Below are 16,464 nucleotides of genomic sequence, written 5' to 3' on the forward strand. Positions count from 1 at the left end.
GCGACCGAAATTTTCTGCAGTCCGCGTTAAAGGCCGCCGTCGCCCCGCCGGCGGCGAAGCTGTAAATGAAATTCGGCTGGACGGAAGTGTAAATGAGGGGAGGACGGCGGATCCCGAGCGAGGGGAAAAGTTAAGGCGTCGCGGAGAGAAAGAGAGGGAGAGAGATATGGGAAAACGTGAGAGAATCGAGAGCGAGAATAAGGCAATTTTCTTTTTTTTTCTTTTTAATCTGATTAAAAGTCCAGCACGATTCCGGTCGAAGAAACCGATTTAAACGATCGTAATAAATTCGTTAATAATCGCAACCGGGTGACAAACGATATTTAGCACCGTGCAAGCTTTGTATTCCGAGAGAGAACCGCGATGACGATTTCTTAAAAGAGACCTGAGCTATTTTATGCCCCTCCAATACGAATAAGTTTTATGCGACCACAAAGACGCGGCTCTTCGAAGCGCGGTGTAATTTTAGCTGCCAAGTTCGCAAAGAATCGCTTGTCCCGACGCGGAGATCCCGTGCGAAATAGATTTTGCCGGAGGCTGATATCTACGAATTCGTGCCTGGTCACGGACGGATAATCGCGATAACGGCGGACGGTTCCGCGAAAACAACTCACGTGTACGACTCTTCGCGCCCGTATGCACCGCGGCAATATCACGTGCTTAATGATATACCCGCATATTGAAACCTGGCCACGTGGTGGTAAAAGTATCTGGGACAATACGCCCGGAGAGAATATCGTAATATGAATTACATGAAAAATATATTCCGTTTTACGGCACTACGCCGCGAAATATGAAATGCAACAAGATATCGCGGCATTTGATAGGGAAATTGTTAATAAGCCGCCTACGTATTTTCATTAACCGCTTTAATAAAAGCCGCATTTTTCGCGTGCGGCACATTTCAATTGAAAATACGACAATTTCAACATTGTACGTAATGTATCAGCATATATTGAAAATAAAATAAAATACTTTGTTACAATTTTTTTTTCTCTTTTTTGGTTTAACATTTTTTTCATTAATCCCTTCCTTTTTTCTTTATCTTCTCCCTCGCACAGATTTTTTCTAGTTATCGAAAAAAAGTCGCGGTAGATATATGGAACAAGCATGAGAAACACCGTCGATATTAGTAATAAGTATCCTGTCACCGATCGTCATCATCGGATCGCAATGCGCGAGAAGAGTTACGTTCTTCCGTGCGGCATCGATTTTAACACGCCTTCGTTAATCCCAGTGTCGCCTGAAGGCTGAATAGAAAGCTCTTGCGTACAGAATTGTAACTTTATTAAAAGTAAAAAAGGAAAAAAAAAAAAAAGAACCCCTTCCGTAACGTATAAAACTGATGGATAAAACAAAGTATAAAATATGCAGCGATATGAAATTGAAAATGGGATCGAAAAGACGGTCTCCGAGTTTTTTTTTTTTTTTTTTTTTTTAAATAAAGACATCGACTTTATGGAAACAGGTCTCGATATTTTTGTAGATTCGACATCGTATAAAGTAGAGAGAGAAAAATGTTGCAGGCGTTGTCCCAGATTAATATCTGCCTTTCTTCTTTCTGTTATATCAGAGCTCAAAGCGGAGCTCCTATATTAAACACATAAATCAGTCCCCCGGTTTCTTTGAATGCGAGACGTTTTACGTAACCCTTCGTGCATCTCGGCGCGGTATCGAACATCGACGGTGATCCTCCGGCGCGGGATTCGCGCGTACGTACGGCGTACGTATGTTACCTATAACGGTGCGGGAGCAACGCGCGCGCAACGTTATCCGCTATTACACGATCTTGTGCAACTGCAGGCGGGCATCCCGGCGCCACCTCCGTGGGTCCCGTGGAAGGCTGTAAATTCCAGCATCCGCGAAAGGAGGACACGTTTTCGCAATCGATGTTATTACGCGGGAGAGCCGCCGCGAGACGGTAAAAGAATTCATCGGGAAACGATTTCTCCCGATGCCGAGGGCGCGCCGGCGGACGGACGGACTGCACGAGGGAGAGGGAGAGAAAATGAGGTACGAGACAAAGTCGAATGCAAATGCGACTAATAATATGCGAGAAACGTTATAAAGGCACTCGACGTCAAAGGGTACCGAAGGAACGGAAGGAGAGGGGGGGAAGGGAGGAGGGGGAGGAGAGGGTGGCCGAGAGGACGCGGTGCTTTAAGCGGCTGCATTTGGAGCCAAGAACGCGCCGGGTCCCCCTTTCCGATCTGCAGAGCTGCGCCGGGGCCCGGCCCGTTAACAAGACGGCCGATAAACTCTTGACGATTTTAGTTATGCATCCGAGAGTGCCCGGGCACAAAGAAGATCCTCTCGATCCCCGCTCGCTACTCGTTCCACCCCGGACCCTAACAAGATACCCGGACCGCTCCGTTTATTTGCACGCGCAGCGGAATTACCGGCGATCAAATAAATTCGCCGTCGAGGAGAAGATGAAGGAGAGAAAGAAAGAGAGCCAGAGGGAGAAAGACAGAGGCTGTACGTCAAAAATGCTCGGAGCCACGAGTGTGCTCGCCTAAACCGTTTAATTGCCGCCGAATCAACGCCGGTAATGGAGTTCACCTCTTTTCGCGGCGTAACGGATAACGTTACTCGCTATTTCTTCGTCTCCCGTCTCGAGATCCATTACCGTCCACGCGATTGACATTTTATACCGTCGACGCCGAGTCGTTTCACGTTTAAACGTCCGGCGGATCCGCGCGTGACGGCGAGGATAATAAAAATATCCTTGCAAACGCGCGCATTCCACTTACACGCGCTACCATCGGTCAAACGCGGTCTATCTGTACGTACGAACTCGATATTCGAACCGTTATACGCTTCCGCGCCGTAACGCGGCCCCGAAGAAGTCCTCGAGGCTGGTTAAAAAGACATGCCAATGACTTGAGAAAGAGATAGCGCGGATCCGCGATACCTCGCCCGCGTTCCTCCCGTTTGTTTCTTTCTACAGCCGTCACTTGCGCGGATATTTAGAATTTCTCTCGGCGAATCGTTGCCGAAAAGAATGTGATAAAAAAAAAAGAAAGAAAAAAAAAAAAAGTAAAAATCACTGCGTGCAGCATGTGTATAATATGTAGCAGTGAAAAGAATATACATATATATCTGAGTAGAGACGGACGAGAAAGTAACGTCGGTGGAAAATTTTCCTAAAAGTCGGCAGACTCCGGGGAAATAAAAATCTGCAAATCTGTACGCGATCGATGGAAGAAAGCTCGAGCGAGAAAGAGACGACGTACGACGGTGGTTTAAAAGTTCGTACGGTATCTCGGCGAGGGTGCGTGTGTGCGTTTATTTATGCGCGACGCAATCGGGGGACCGCGTTTTTAAATCGCGAAGGATGGACAGTATTTTAAATGTTAAATACGAGGTAGCGAAATTAAATTCTCCGGCGCGTTGCACGTTAACGGAAATTAACCCGACGATACTTCGAACGCGAGATCGCTCGTCGCCGTGGCATTCGTAAAATTGGAGGGAGACGAGGAAGAAACGGAGACGATAGGGAAAACGATGAGCGCGGAGACGCGGATCTAATTTCGTTAAAAGTTAAATGGACGGTGGACTTGCAATTTGAGAAACCGAGCGACATTTGATGTTCGCGAACTGTGAAGAGAGCGGGCAAGAAGAGCTCATAGAGACAGTTGATATCGGACCGAAAAAGAAAAGAAGAGAAAGATCGAGGATCAAGAATGAATCGGGATCAAAGGTCGACGGAGACGGGACAGTGCGAGATGGCTGCTTGCTGATCGAAAAGATACGAACAAAGAGAAAGGGAAAGCAAAGGTGCAAAAAAAAAAAAAAAAAAAAAAAAAAAGAAAAGGGGGCGAGAGAGAAAAATAGAGATTGATCCTCCATCCGGTGAACAAATCGGTGCGTAGTGCAAATCTGTTTACTGTCGAACAACTCGTCGCTCTGTACCCTTGATACCCAGCGATTATTATCGCCCTGGTGTCGCCCGTTACACAACAGCTGCGCGACGCCACCGTTCTGCTCGCAACTGACTTGAGTCACTCTCGGAAATATTTAAAAGATTAACATACGAGTATCGTGCCTCGCGCTTCCCACGTTTAAATTCCGTTTCCTTTCTTTTTTTTTTTTCTTTTTTATTTATTTTAAATTGAAAAACGTAGACCAACCGTAAATTAGAAAAAAAAAGAAAAAGCTTAAAGGCAAAGCGGGAAAGAAAAACAAATAGAACTAGCGACGCGCCTCGACCGCCGCTGGCGAGCTAAGACGGGAGATTAAACGCCGTAAATTCGGCACACGTGAAAAAGATCGCGCCGGTCGAAGCCGTGGGGCGCATATCGAGCCCCCGATATCGGATAGAAGTGGAGGACACAACGTAAGCAGAAACAGCGGCCATTCTGCACGAGCGATTGACCAATTGCATCGCGCATCGCGGGGGGAAACGATGCAGCGCGCGCCGCGTGCCCTATGCGTTTTCTCGTAGGGCCGCCGACGGTTCCGCGGTAGGCGAAATGAACCGAGGCGAGGTAAACGAGCCCTTATCAACGGGTAAACGAGAGATCGGGACGACCGGCCCTAACGAGCCCATGAGAAATACCGATGGCGTTACCCCCTGCTTTGACGCACTCCCTCTTATAGACGCGCTCCGGCTATTTATACATCCGGCTCGTATACGATACGAGTGCCGGCGTGCACAGTTCTGCCTGAAATTTTAATGCCGCGAAGCATCGCCGGCTCGTGTTCGTTCACGCGAGCTATATCCGACCTAGAACTATATTGCGCGATCGAGGCTAGGGCGGAACCGGGGTAACCGCCGCGAGCAACGGGGTGACTACGAGGGGGAGGTTTATAACGAGGTGCGAAACAAAACGTCAGATTATTTAATGATATTAAAAGAAACCACACGCGCGCTATTTTTTAAGAGATTGCAAACTAAAGAAATAAAATGATGCGACTCACCGATCTGCATGAGCTTCAGCGGAGTTGAAGAGTTCTGCCGGTGACTGTAACATAAAATGTAACATATTAATGTAGAGATGCTGGTATATCAATTAATAAAGTTAATAGAAAAAGATAAATCTTTTTTTTTTTTTTAATGAAGGTTTTATTTAAAAAATTGTATGCTTACCTAAAAGTTGCTCCGCCGATGCAGGATGCCCGTCCTGGACCTGCTCCTCCTCTCAGATGGGACGTGTCGAGTCATCCATCCGCGCACTGGATCCTCGCGAACACGCCCGATAAGTTGCTGTTACAGAAATTAATTTTTTATTTAACACTTTCGCGCGACACTCCCGTTGCAAAATTATTACGTAAAAGAATGACGTCCGAATACTCTAATGTAAAAGTAACGGTCACTTAATAACGTTGCCAAATGAAATTGTTGGAGACTCTTTCGCACTTTCGTATTAATTTTTTTTTTTTTTTTACGATACGAATAAATCCGGAAAGGGATTTAGCAGATACGTTTCGGTGCGTCTACTATTTTTCGAAGCAAAATCCTTACTGCGACGCTAACGTGGGAACTAATTCGTGGGCCGGCATATAGTTCCACGCGGCTGAACCGTCATGCGGTGTGCCGCATACGATCGATAATCAACACGCTATTGGGCCGCCGACCTAAATGGAAATTTTATATCGGGCGGCTTGGCGGCCGATCAAATGCGAGCCGTATCTACTTCCGCATCGTGTCGTTTCGCAGGGCCGAGGCCTAAGATTTTTTTTACAAGATCTTCGCGAGATAGAGTTCGGGAAAGTAACCATCGCGCTCCGTTAAATCACCGTCGATAGGCTCGCGTTCATTGATAAAGAACGAAACTCTGGTCCAAGTGTTCATCCGAAGAACCAGCTCGAGAACGGCCTTTCCGAGCTTGCCGTCTTATCGGGAAATTTTGACTTCGGTTCGCGTCTTCGGTGAACGATTCCGAAGCCCGGCTCTCGCGCACGGTTGGCTCACGTTCGCGGGATGCTCTCGAGAGAATCGCCTTATCGATTAGGCGGGTAGGCGGTGAAGTGTAAACCTCACGGCCAGATTGGCTGATTATTCGCTCGGCATTACCAGGTGTATCAAATGCTAATGCGCGGCGAAGCAAGGTACTCGAGCATCTGCCTCGCAGCCCTTCGCTCGCCTCTCATTCGGCCCTATCTCCCGTCGCGAATCTCGACGACTCAATTCGCAGTTGCATAAGCGTCCGATCTTGCTGCTCACTCGGCGTTAACGTTCGATTCGCTCGGCAGCCCCGGAACATTGTTTGACACACGTCGAGAATGAATCCTCTCGGATTGAGTACGGCGAATTGGACGCGAACCTAAACACGTTCGATTTACCCTTTAAATCTGTACGAGCTAAACAATTATTTTTATTTAAAAAATAAAAAATTATCGTATTCTCGCGCGGAGATTAAATAAAAAAAAAAAACGTTTTTGACCCAAGCTAGCGTTTTTTTTCCTCTCTTTTTATGTATCATGGATTAAAAAAAAAAAATCTTGTTTCTACGCTGAAGGCGTATATCTCGAATATTTTCATCCGTTATACCGCGAGACCTTTTTTTTTTTTTTTTTGTGACGCGCATATGGGCATAACGTATATAAAGCGACTGTCCATCCGATTCTGCGCGTCTTCACCGCTCGCCCCGCATTTTTCGCTCTTGCCTCTCTCCCGCAGAATTGCTATAGCGAATTCGCATCGGCCATATCAGCCGGTGCCAATAACGTACCGAGGCAGATGGGAGATGCAGCGAGGGTCGGGTGGTTGTTGGACCGATCGTCAGACGGGCGCGGAACAGGGGGCGGCAGGGGGTGCCTTTACCATCCGCAGACTCGTATCCGTTCGCCGCCGCACCCGTGCTGTCTAATTGCAACGTTACGAACCCTCTCGAAGACGCTGGTCAAGGTAAACTTTACTGAAAACACTTGACCAGCCCCGCGGTCGATCGACGTACATTAATTTTTCAATAATTTAATTTACCGTTTATTTCGTTTTAATCGCGCGCCTTCTTCGCAATTATCATTTCCCTTCTCGATTCTCTTTCGCGTATCTCTGTCACCCTCTCTTCGTACGCTTCATTAACGTAACTGTACGGCTTACGCGGAAGGCTCGTCGGCGGGTCTTACCAGCGTCAGTTGGGCTCGCCAAATAGAGACGTTAATCGAAAATAATCAGCAACGCGCGCTTTTGTGCGGCGGCGGACAAAGCCGGTCGAAGGGGGAGGCGCACCTTCCCCCGAAGAGAAGGAAGCGAGAGGTGGAGTGAAAGGAGGCAGCGCGAGCGCTTAAAGTGCACCATTGACGATCGTTTTCGTAGCGGCCGGTGGCGGAATTCAAAGTCAAGTACGCGGAGACCTTTGTTCGTTTAATTTGTCGCGCAGCTGAGCGTAATGACCGCATTTGCCTTTGAACCCCGCGTGGCCCGTCTTTGCGTCGCGGTCGATGTGCGGAACGTTATCGCCGCCGTCGCCGGGAACGCCTGCCTCCGACGCACCGGGCAGCTGGTGCGCGTAACGTAAAACGGAAGGACGCGTGCCGATTTAGCGCTAACAAATTTCAATCGAATGAAAAAGGAAAGAAAGAAAAAAAAAAAAAGTATGCGATTACCGTGGAAATGAGCGGAGGCCCTCTCGCATTTTTAACGAGTCCATATTAAAGTACACCTTGCTCGAGCACGCCGCGTTTAATCGATCGTTTCTGGGTCTCCTCGTTCATGTTTACGCGAACGATTGATTCAATACTGCCGCGACGCTAAAGAAAAAAAAAAAAAATGCAGCTGGTACGGCGTTATAATTAAAACTTCGTCACTGAATCGAGCTTCAACGTGGAACGCGCGCGGTTGACAGCGTTATCTCGACAACGGATTAGGAGCGCATTAGTATGTCATCGCGAAAGCATTCCCGTCGCTTCGAACGCGTGGCGGGGCTTAAACAAATGCGGAGAAAAACCAGCGTTACTTGGCGAATTTATTGCAACAAAGGCGAAGGCCCCAAGCGTGTTATTTCGAACGAGCCGTCTGGTGCCCTTGAAAGTCTATAATTACGCGGTGTAATGAAAGAATTTCTCGACAGGTCGGTCGTCCATTGTTCGTCGCTTCGTTATCGCGAAGTTTTTTTTTTCTTCTTTTTTTTTCCCCGCGGACGAGGCACGCGTCGTAATTTTTTCGAAACGCAATTCGCCGCGCTTTGACGAGAAACGTCGACAGCGAGCTACGGGACGCGACGTGCGTTACGGTATTTATGACAACGGGGGAAACGAGCGGGACACCTATTTTCCATAACGGAATGCAAGGGGGAGGTAAAAAGTGCATTCGCGGCGTCTGTAAAATTTCAGCAGGGTAAAATATTTAACGCGGCTCGAGAAAGGGCCGTCGGGCGAGGACGACCGAATGTTTTCGCGAAGGTCTCTAGGGTTCTCCGGAGAGCCAACTCTACCAGGGCGGCGAGGGGGAGGGGGAGGGAGAAGAGAAAAGAAAGCCTGTCGCGTGTGGAGAAAAAGGCAAGTGCATATAGCGCGAGATTGGGGACTCGGCCTAGCTACCACCATCGACCCGTCGTGCACCCCGCCGAGAGGGACCAGAAACTGACTAGACTTACCCGGCGACGAATTTTTATCACTCGCTGCGAAAGGGGGATCCCTCCTGGGTGCGGATTTTTCGCGAGTCCGTCGTGGGTGCCACCCAAGATATTAACCCCGCCGTCTTGTTTCAGCTCCTCGCTCTCCCCCTCTCCTCCCATCTTCCGCTTCGTCGGGCTTCGTGTCCCTCCTTATTCCAAGCGGGGTAGAGGAATCTCGTGGGAAACCATGCCCGTCCAATCTCTGTAACTAAAATTAATGCGTCTGTAGAATCGTATCGCGCACCGTTCTGAACGGTCATAGGGTATCGTGTTTTAGCAGGCGTATGATTATATTGCTTCCGCCACCAAAGGCGAGGCGTGCTATCGGCGCGGCACTGAGAGTGGGCTGTTTAACATTTCATACTCGTTACGTGGCGCATAAATACATCTGCGAGCGATAAAACGTGCGGAACTCGGTGTCTTATGCCGCGGGGATGGCTCGGGTTCCCCCGTTCGACGTTCGACGCGCAATTTTCTGCGAAACTTTTCAATCCTTCGTTACGCGGAACGCCTTGAAAGCCTCGGCTACCGCGGCCCCGGTCCGGCCAAAAAAATTTTTTCCCCTCTCCCCACGCCTCCTTTTGTCTCATTAACGCCTTTGCCTTGCCCCCTTCCTCTTTCCTCCCTCTCCTCCGTCTTCGGTCTTTATCTTTTTATCTCCGTCTCTATCTTTCTTTCGCTCACGCGTTTCAAGTGCATATTGCGATCGTGACACGAGACGCTGCTCGCTCTTCGGAACGACCCTGACGGAGTCTTTGAGTGGCCCTGCAGACGAACGCGAGACGATAATTTGATTGCAGGAACGAGCTCAGAATGCGAACGAAAAACTTTTCCTCCCGGGGAATTCGAGTTTAATTTATATCCAACGATGAATCAAAATATTGCGAATTAATTAAGTTTATAATTAAACCGTGTTAAAAATAAATTTATTAAGTATCGAGAGGTCCGGCCGCGCTTTCGTTCGTCGGGTGAATAAAATTCACGTAAGGGGGATTCCTTCCGCGCGATTATTTCGCTCCAAATTTACGAAACGCGTGGCTCCTTACTCCGCCGCAGTCGCATAGTAAGCATCGATTACACGCACGATCGCGGAACCGGAAGTGCGAGCCGTATCCGCGCGAAATCAGCGTCGGTTCTTCCTGCGGTTTGCAATTAATTTTGCTAGCGAAGCGCGAACTCGCCGCGCCGAGCCTGGCATCTTCGCCTCGAGTATCCCGGGGTAAGATCGCGTTTGATTCGATCAAGTCGACCGGCAGCGGGACCAAGCGACAAAAAAAAAGAAAAGAAAAGAAAGAAAAAAAAAATTGCAATGAAAAACCTACGCTCGACCGGTGACATCCGGCCGTTCGAAAACCGGTCGCTCGATGTGCGCGCGATTCTCGCTCCTAGATAAGTAATTTTCACGACTGTGCGCGACTGATTTTTAAAGAACCGACGTGCTTTAAAAGGTCAGAGGGCTCGTAATTAGGCCAGCACCGTGACACTTTTTCTTTCTCTCTCTCGTAGCTCGTGCTACAAAATCGAAGACCATCTATATTTTCTCGCGTTTACGCTAAATAAAAAAAAAACAAAGGGAATACATTCGAATGATCGGCTGATAAAATTTATGCTGGACGTGTCCACGTCGTAAGTTCATTTTAAGCGTTCCCCGTAGGCGCATTATTGCGGTGGCCATTAGCATCCGAATGTCTTAGCGCCTATCTTGCGCGCAGCCGGCGCAACGCGGGGCAGAGGCTCGGAGATAAAGCGAAGAATGGAAATACCGACGGGCCGTACGCGCGCGGGTAATCTCACGGGCTTTTAGTCGCCCCGGTCCACGGTTACGCTTCCGATAACGCCGGGCGATGGTTAAATATAAGCCGCATTAAAGCCACGGGTGACTTTCCCCCGAAGACGGATGGAAGAGCCGTCGAGTGGTCGCGTTGCAAAAAAAAAAAAAAGAAAAAAAAAAGAAGCCTTATCGCAAAAATGCTATTTAATTTAAACCTTGATCGATCAAGGATCGAATTAATCGGGCGATAAACGTACCGACTTGCCGGCATCGGCCAAGGTCAGTGGGATTGATGCGAGACGACGCAAGAGGGAGATATCCCGTGGCAAGAAAAATTAATTTCCACGTGAGCGAGCACGATAAGGGCTAAGGGCGGCCGCGTTCGCGAGCGAGCGTGCGAGGAAAATTAGGGAGAGCGTGCGCAAGCGATCGCGCCTAAAACGGCGTGTCGCCGCTTCGTTCTTCACCCCGGCGTGGATGCACCTTGCATCGATCGCGCGTTGCTCGTAGGCGGCACGAGAATAGGAGTCTCGATCGCATAGTGTGCGAACACGGTGGAAAAGTTGCTGCCGGGGAGAAGGGCGCGCTTGGAAATCGAAAGACACTAGCTTTTTCCCCGACGCCCGAGTAATCGCGGAACGAAGAGACGGATCGCGCCGCGGCGGCATGTAAATTTTTACGCTTATCGACGTCGCGATTTATCTACGGCAACGACCTAAAGTGGATTCGGGCGTATCTTTCCTGCAGCGACGTTAATTTCGGAAAGGAGAAATTAAGATATTTATTGCACGCGCGCCTGAAGAAAAAAAAGTTCTCGCCGAACGCGAGAAGCGGTATCGCGAGCAATTAGAAAATCTAAACTTGCCGCTTTGAGATCGAAAGATGCATGCGATGGGAGATATGTAATTTATATAATTTGAGACAGGAAGCGGATTTCATCGGTATAATTGTCTGGCAAACGATACGGGGCGATCGCCGAAGCTGGGCCGATTAATACGATTTGTAAAATTAGCTTAACGGCCTGCGAAATGCAATATCAATTAAAAATACATTTGTTATTCGATGCGATAAATATCCGATTTGTGCGGATTAATTTATTTGCAACAATCGACGCTCGCCGGGCATTCGACGCAATTTACAGGACGATCAGTCAAACAATATTTGTCATGCAAAGGGAGGTGCTTTTCTAACGGGGCATTGACTCAAAAACTGCAAAATTGAATCGTTACAGAGGAAAAAAAAAAAGAACTCTAAAGACAGACAAAATCAGAATTAAATCGAAACCTCCCTCGATTCGATAATTAGAAAATAACAGAAAATAGCTAAAGAAAAAGAAACGAGAGGAAAAAATAAAAAAGCGGAAAAAGGGAGGACAAAGAGAACGCAAAGAGACAGCGCGAGCGAGGGAACGAGCACGGGGGTGGTGACCTTAAAGGGGAGGTTGGTCGTGGGAAGGAAAAAAAAAAAAAAAAGGAGGAACATCGGCGATGCGGCGCGCGGCGCGGCACCGCCGAAAATGCAATGCGCCGCGCTGGAGCGACGACGTCGACGTCGACGTCGGGCGTGGCGGATAACTGACCTCGCCTCGTCTGGCTCAGCAGCCCCTGACACCCCGTCGACGACCGTCGGTGCTCTCACCCCCTATCTCCCCGCCGCCCTTCGCCGTCCGGTATCGCGACGTCGCCGGCCAGGAACGGCGCGACCGCATGCGCTTGTCCGCGCGCGATCGCTCGCTCAGGATACGCCTCGCGTATTTTTTTATTTTTTATTTTTTTTTTTTATTTATTATTCGCCATCGCCACGTTACATTTCGCGTTTGCGATATCGCGCCGCTCGCGAAGCGCGTAGCTGCCGCACAAAGCGCCGCCGTAAACAATGTTTAGGTTGAAATAAAGAGAAAGCACGCAAACGCCGATAATTGACGGCTCGCGGGAAGCTCCGCCGAAGGAATACGAGCGGTTAAAAAAAAAAGGGAAAAAAAGAACTTTTCCTTTTGTTTTTATTCGCGATTGCGAGTAAGAGCGGTACTTCGCGCGTTAATGTAGAGTGGTTGCGCGGAACGTTAAAACGTTAATTGTGATTACTCTTATTTTAATCCGAAAGATCAATTTCTTGAAATTCAATTTTTCTTCCCTATTTCGCGCCGATATATTGTATACGTGAATATATATCCACGTCCTTGATAATCTGTTAAATGAGATTATGCATTCGCTCTCTCGAATTACGATTGATATCGGACGCGTCGAATCTAATTTCCATATTTAATTAATCCTCTCTCGATGACCAGCTGATCGATTTCCCCAGTTGCTACTGTGGACCGAAAATTTTTACTTCTGCTTCCACGGTCAGTTTAATTATCCGTAAAAATAAAAGAAGACGAAAAAAAAAAAAAGAATTTACAGTAAGCCTATAATCTTGGCCAAGGAAGAAGAAGAGAGGAAAAGAGAAAAGGGACAGATCGAGATGGGCGATGCGTCTCCCGGCAATCTATTTTTCCATCTTAGTGTCGCAATAATCCTCGACGGAAACCGCGAACGAATCTCCCGCCCGGCCGATCCATTCTCGTAAATCCGACCAGAGACCGGTTCGCGGTATTGGACGAGCAATTTGGTTACAACGCCATCGACGAAATAAAAGCGGAATAAAGGCAAAAAAAAAAGAAGAAAAAAAAAAAGAAAGACAAAAAAGAAAAAAAAGGAAAAATAAAGAAAAAAAAAAGAATGACGGCGACGACGACGACGGCGACGAGGGTCATCGATTATTCCCGGCGGAAAAAACAATTCGCCCGTAGTAGTCGACGGGGCCCCGAATCATTTTGGAGAATATTTATTTTTTCCCCCCTAACGCGCGCGCGCCCTCCGCGCGGGCCGACCCCTGCGGGATCAGCATCCACCACTCCGCGCGCCGCCACCCCTGCGACGCCGATGTCGCCGCTGCACTCTAGCCTCCCACCCGCCGCACAATCTATCAGCGCAACCCTCATTGTGTGCGCTCGGGGTGGAGGGCACCCGTCGTGCGCCCTTCGCGCCCATCCCTACCATCGGCGTCGCCGATCCCTCCTCGCGCGGCCCTTCCGTCCCCCTCGCGCCACCGACGCCCTGGCTCGCCTTCCCCGTCTGGCACACGCGTCATCTCCCGCACACCCCGACCGATCGGCAGACGGCAGTCTGGCCGTCTGGTTGCCCGGCAACGCGGCGCTGCCTGCCGGCATCGATGCGAGAGGGTGCATCCATCCAGCCAGCGGCGATCTCGGAGCCGCGTCGCAGTCGCGCGAATTTCCGAGAAGCCCGGAACCCTTCGGAGAGAAATAATCCCGCGAACAACGTTTTCCCTCGTCTGTCTGCCGCGCCCGGCACCTGTACTATTAAACCCGAGCGTCTCGGATGGATGATTAATGCGCCGCCTTTCGTCGTATAGATCATTGCACGTCGACGGTGTCGTCTAAACTCTACCGGGGGGAATCTATTCGTTCCTTATCTCCTTCGCCGTATCGCGCGTATCGCGAAAGCGTTTCGACACCGTCTGGACAAACGCGCCCAGGTACAGGATCCGATACGGCTTATCGAGCGGCCTGAATAACGCGCGATAAAAGTCAAGGTATTCTAGGACACGGTGCCGTCTAAATTTAACGGCACGGCTTTTTCCCCGAGAAAGAGAGAGAGAGAGTTAATTACACGAAACTATCATCGACGCGAAGCCGTTATCTTTAACTCCGTCCCACATACGCTTTAATTGGAGCATCATCTTAAGATTGTTGTACGATCCGCAGTATCCGCGGGTAAGCCTATCTCGAGCCACGCCTGCTGATTTTAACTCGCGAGGCTTCTCTCGGCATCTTATCCCGTGTAATTAAACATGCAAAATAATTAAAGATTTACAGCTAGATTAAAAAAAAAAAAAAATAATAATAATTAACAAAAAAATGAAAAAACTATGATGGGGTCATGTTAACTTTTTCTCTTTCCTTTTTTTTATATTTTTTTTACAGAGAGATGACTATCTAAATTGTACCCTCGTAGGGACGTGTGTATTAACGTTTAATTAACAGGATAGGCGAGTGACACCTCGACGCGCAATGCGTCAGCGATACGTCAACGATCCGGCCGTCGTGAGTCACTCGCAGCCGGCATTGACTCAGACGCAAATATCGCGACGATTCAATTAACCGAAGGGGGAAGAAAGGGGGAGGCGATTCGTAATTGCTTAAACCGGTCAATTAGTCGAACGGGCGGCGATCGCGGCCTCGGTCCACCCGCAGTCGGGAAAGACAAAAGGGGCTGAGCGAAGATCGGCGAAGACGTCGGCAAAGAGAACACCGGCGAAGGCTCCTTTTATCCGGAAGACCGAGCGCGCACGCGGAGGAAGGGCTCGGAATCTCTTCTGCGGGATTGCTTCGAGCATCGGTCGGAAGCACAAAGGGCACGAGAGGGTCCGATAAGGGACGTGGAAAAGGGCTCGCGGGCAAAAAGGATCGCCGGGATCTCGATTTTCTCCCGGCGGCGTCGCGCGGCGAGATTACGGGACGTGTCGGGGACTCGCGAAAAATAATTGCCCGCATTAGCGAACGGCGGAGGAGCGACGGCTATTTTTTTTTCTCTTACTCTTTTTTTTTTTTTTTTTTTTCCCTGCCAGCGCCGCCCCTCGCGTTTCTCCCTCCCCCCGTGTGCCCAAGCCTCGCTCCGCGGGCATAGATGCGGAAAGGACCGAAAGGAACCCTTCCCTCCCTCTCCCCCTCGCGTCCTCAACACTTGACGGCTGGCACACGACAACGGTATTTATAGCTATCCGCGGGAGTCAGCGGCGAGTCAATTCCAGCGGGTGAGACCGAAAAAACAACTTCTCCGCCGGCATCGTCGATCGTGCCGGCCCCGCCGCTAATTGCGCGCGATACTTGACCCGCGGGCGTCGTCGGCGCCGTTTTGCAGCGTCACGCGAAGGAACGGACCGCGGAGCGGACAGTATTATTTCTTACCTGCTGCATATTATTTAACAGCTGCCTCGCTCCTCTTGTTTCCTTTCTTCGTGCGCACGGCAGCGGGCTCGCGTCAAGCGCGGTGGCAGAGAGAAACCGGGAGGGAAGAGAGGCCGGGGGAGGGGGGGCTCGGCGAAGGTAGCAGGTAGAGGCCTTCCTCCGCTAAAGGTGTAAGCGCAGCTTTTGTCCGCTTTTGTGCGGAGTTCGCAGGCCGCCTCGTGGGTGAAGCTCTTATTCCTCCTCTTTGTCTCCGTTTTCTTCTTTGTTGCAAACGTCCGTCCCTTTCAAGACCGAGCTCTGTATGCGGGTGAAGTCACGGGGCTCTCCGGCCGGACATTCCGGAAAAATGTTTTTCTCACTAACCACTCGGCTGTCTACCGCCTCCTCTTCTTCTTTTTTTTTTTTCGTGCGCCCTCTCTTTCTTTCTTCCTCTCTCGCCGGACGTCGTTGCAGCTCGCACGCAACGCGTGTCGTTCGCGCCGTGGAAAGCCGTGAATGGTACCGCGGCAATACTAATGCCAGATACAGGGTCTGTCGATGTGTGTGCGCGCGTATGCACGCGGTGGCCGTCAATACCCGCCAGCGGAGGTTTTTGTTGATGGACGACGAGGACGACGACGACGACGGCGGCGACGACGGCGGCGGCGATACATACGCCCGTTGTATCAAGTGGGCGTCGATAGTCGTCGTTGCACGAACGACGAGCCGCATGACACACGCGTGGACACTCGGTCTCCGAAATGGTTTCGAAACACTCCTCGGCACGCCGGCGTGAGTAATCGCGCGTTAATACGCGCGCGGGATATTCGCGAGCGTATTGAACCGACCGTGCCGGAGCGAAAGCGAGACGAAGCGACAAGGTCCCCGCGTGTTTCTCAAGAAGTCGAGGCGCGTTTACGTGCTATTTTTACATTCGAAGACGTGACCAGATGTATTTGCGCGAAATTAACGACAGTTGAGTAACAAAGTCAATTTACGACACAGGCCTTCCACCGATTATCGCGAGATAATATGCTAAATATGTAAATGATACACCGAGGAGGGCCCCGGCGAGCTCGTAATTCTTCGGCCGTAAGAACCGGCGAACGGAGAAAGCGACGCCGAAGACGACCGCCCCGGCCGAGCACTCGCCCGCTTGCAACAACATTCCTTAGTTA

At 49.8% G+C, this 16,464-nt stretch overlaps 1 long non-coding RNA gene across 1 annotated transcript; it reads right to left on the bottom strand.

The window, feature by feature from the left end:
• Nucleotides 1-4,433: 4,433 nt before the first annotated feature.
• On the bottom strand, nucleotides 4,434-9,483 carry LOC139103995 (uncharacterized). Its single transcript, XR_011545979.1, has 3 exons — nucleotides 8,544-9,483; nucleotides 5,093-5,209; nucleotides 4,434-4,967 (listed from the first exon to the last, which is right to left on the bottom strand). It is a non-coding gene; the product is annotated as an uncharacterized lncRNA (long non-coding RNA).
• Between the last annotated feature and the right edge of the window lie 6,981 nt (nucleotides 9,484-16,464).

The sequence above is a fragment of the Cardiocondyla obscurior genome, linkage group LG07, assembly GCF_019399895.1.
Source record: "Cardiocondyla obscurior isolate alpha-2009 linkage group LG07, Cobs3.1, whole genome shotgun sequence".
In the NCBI taxonomy this organism is placed as follows: Eukaryota; Metazoa; Arthropoda; class Insecta; order Hymenoptera; family Formicidae; genus Cardiocondyla; species Cardiocondyla obscurior.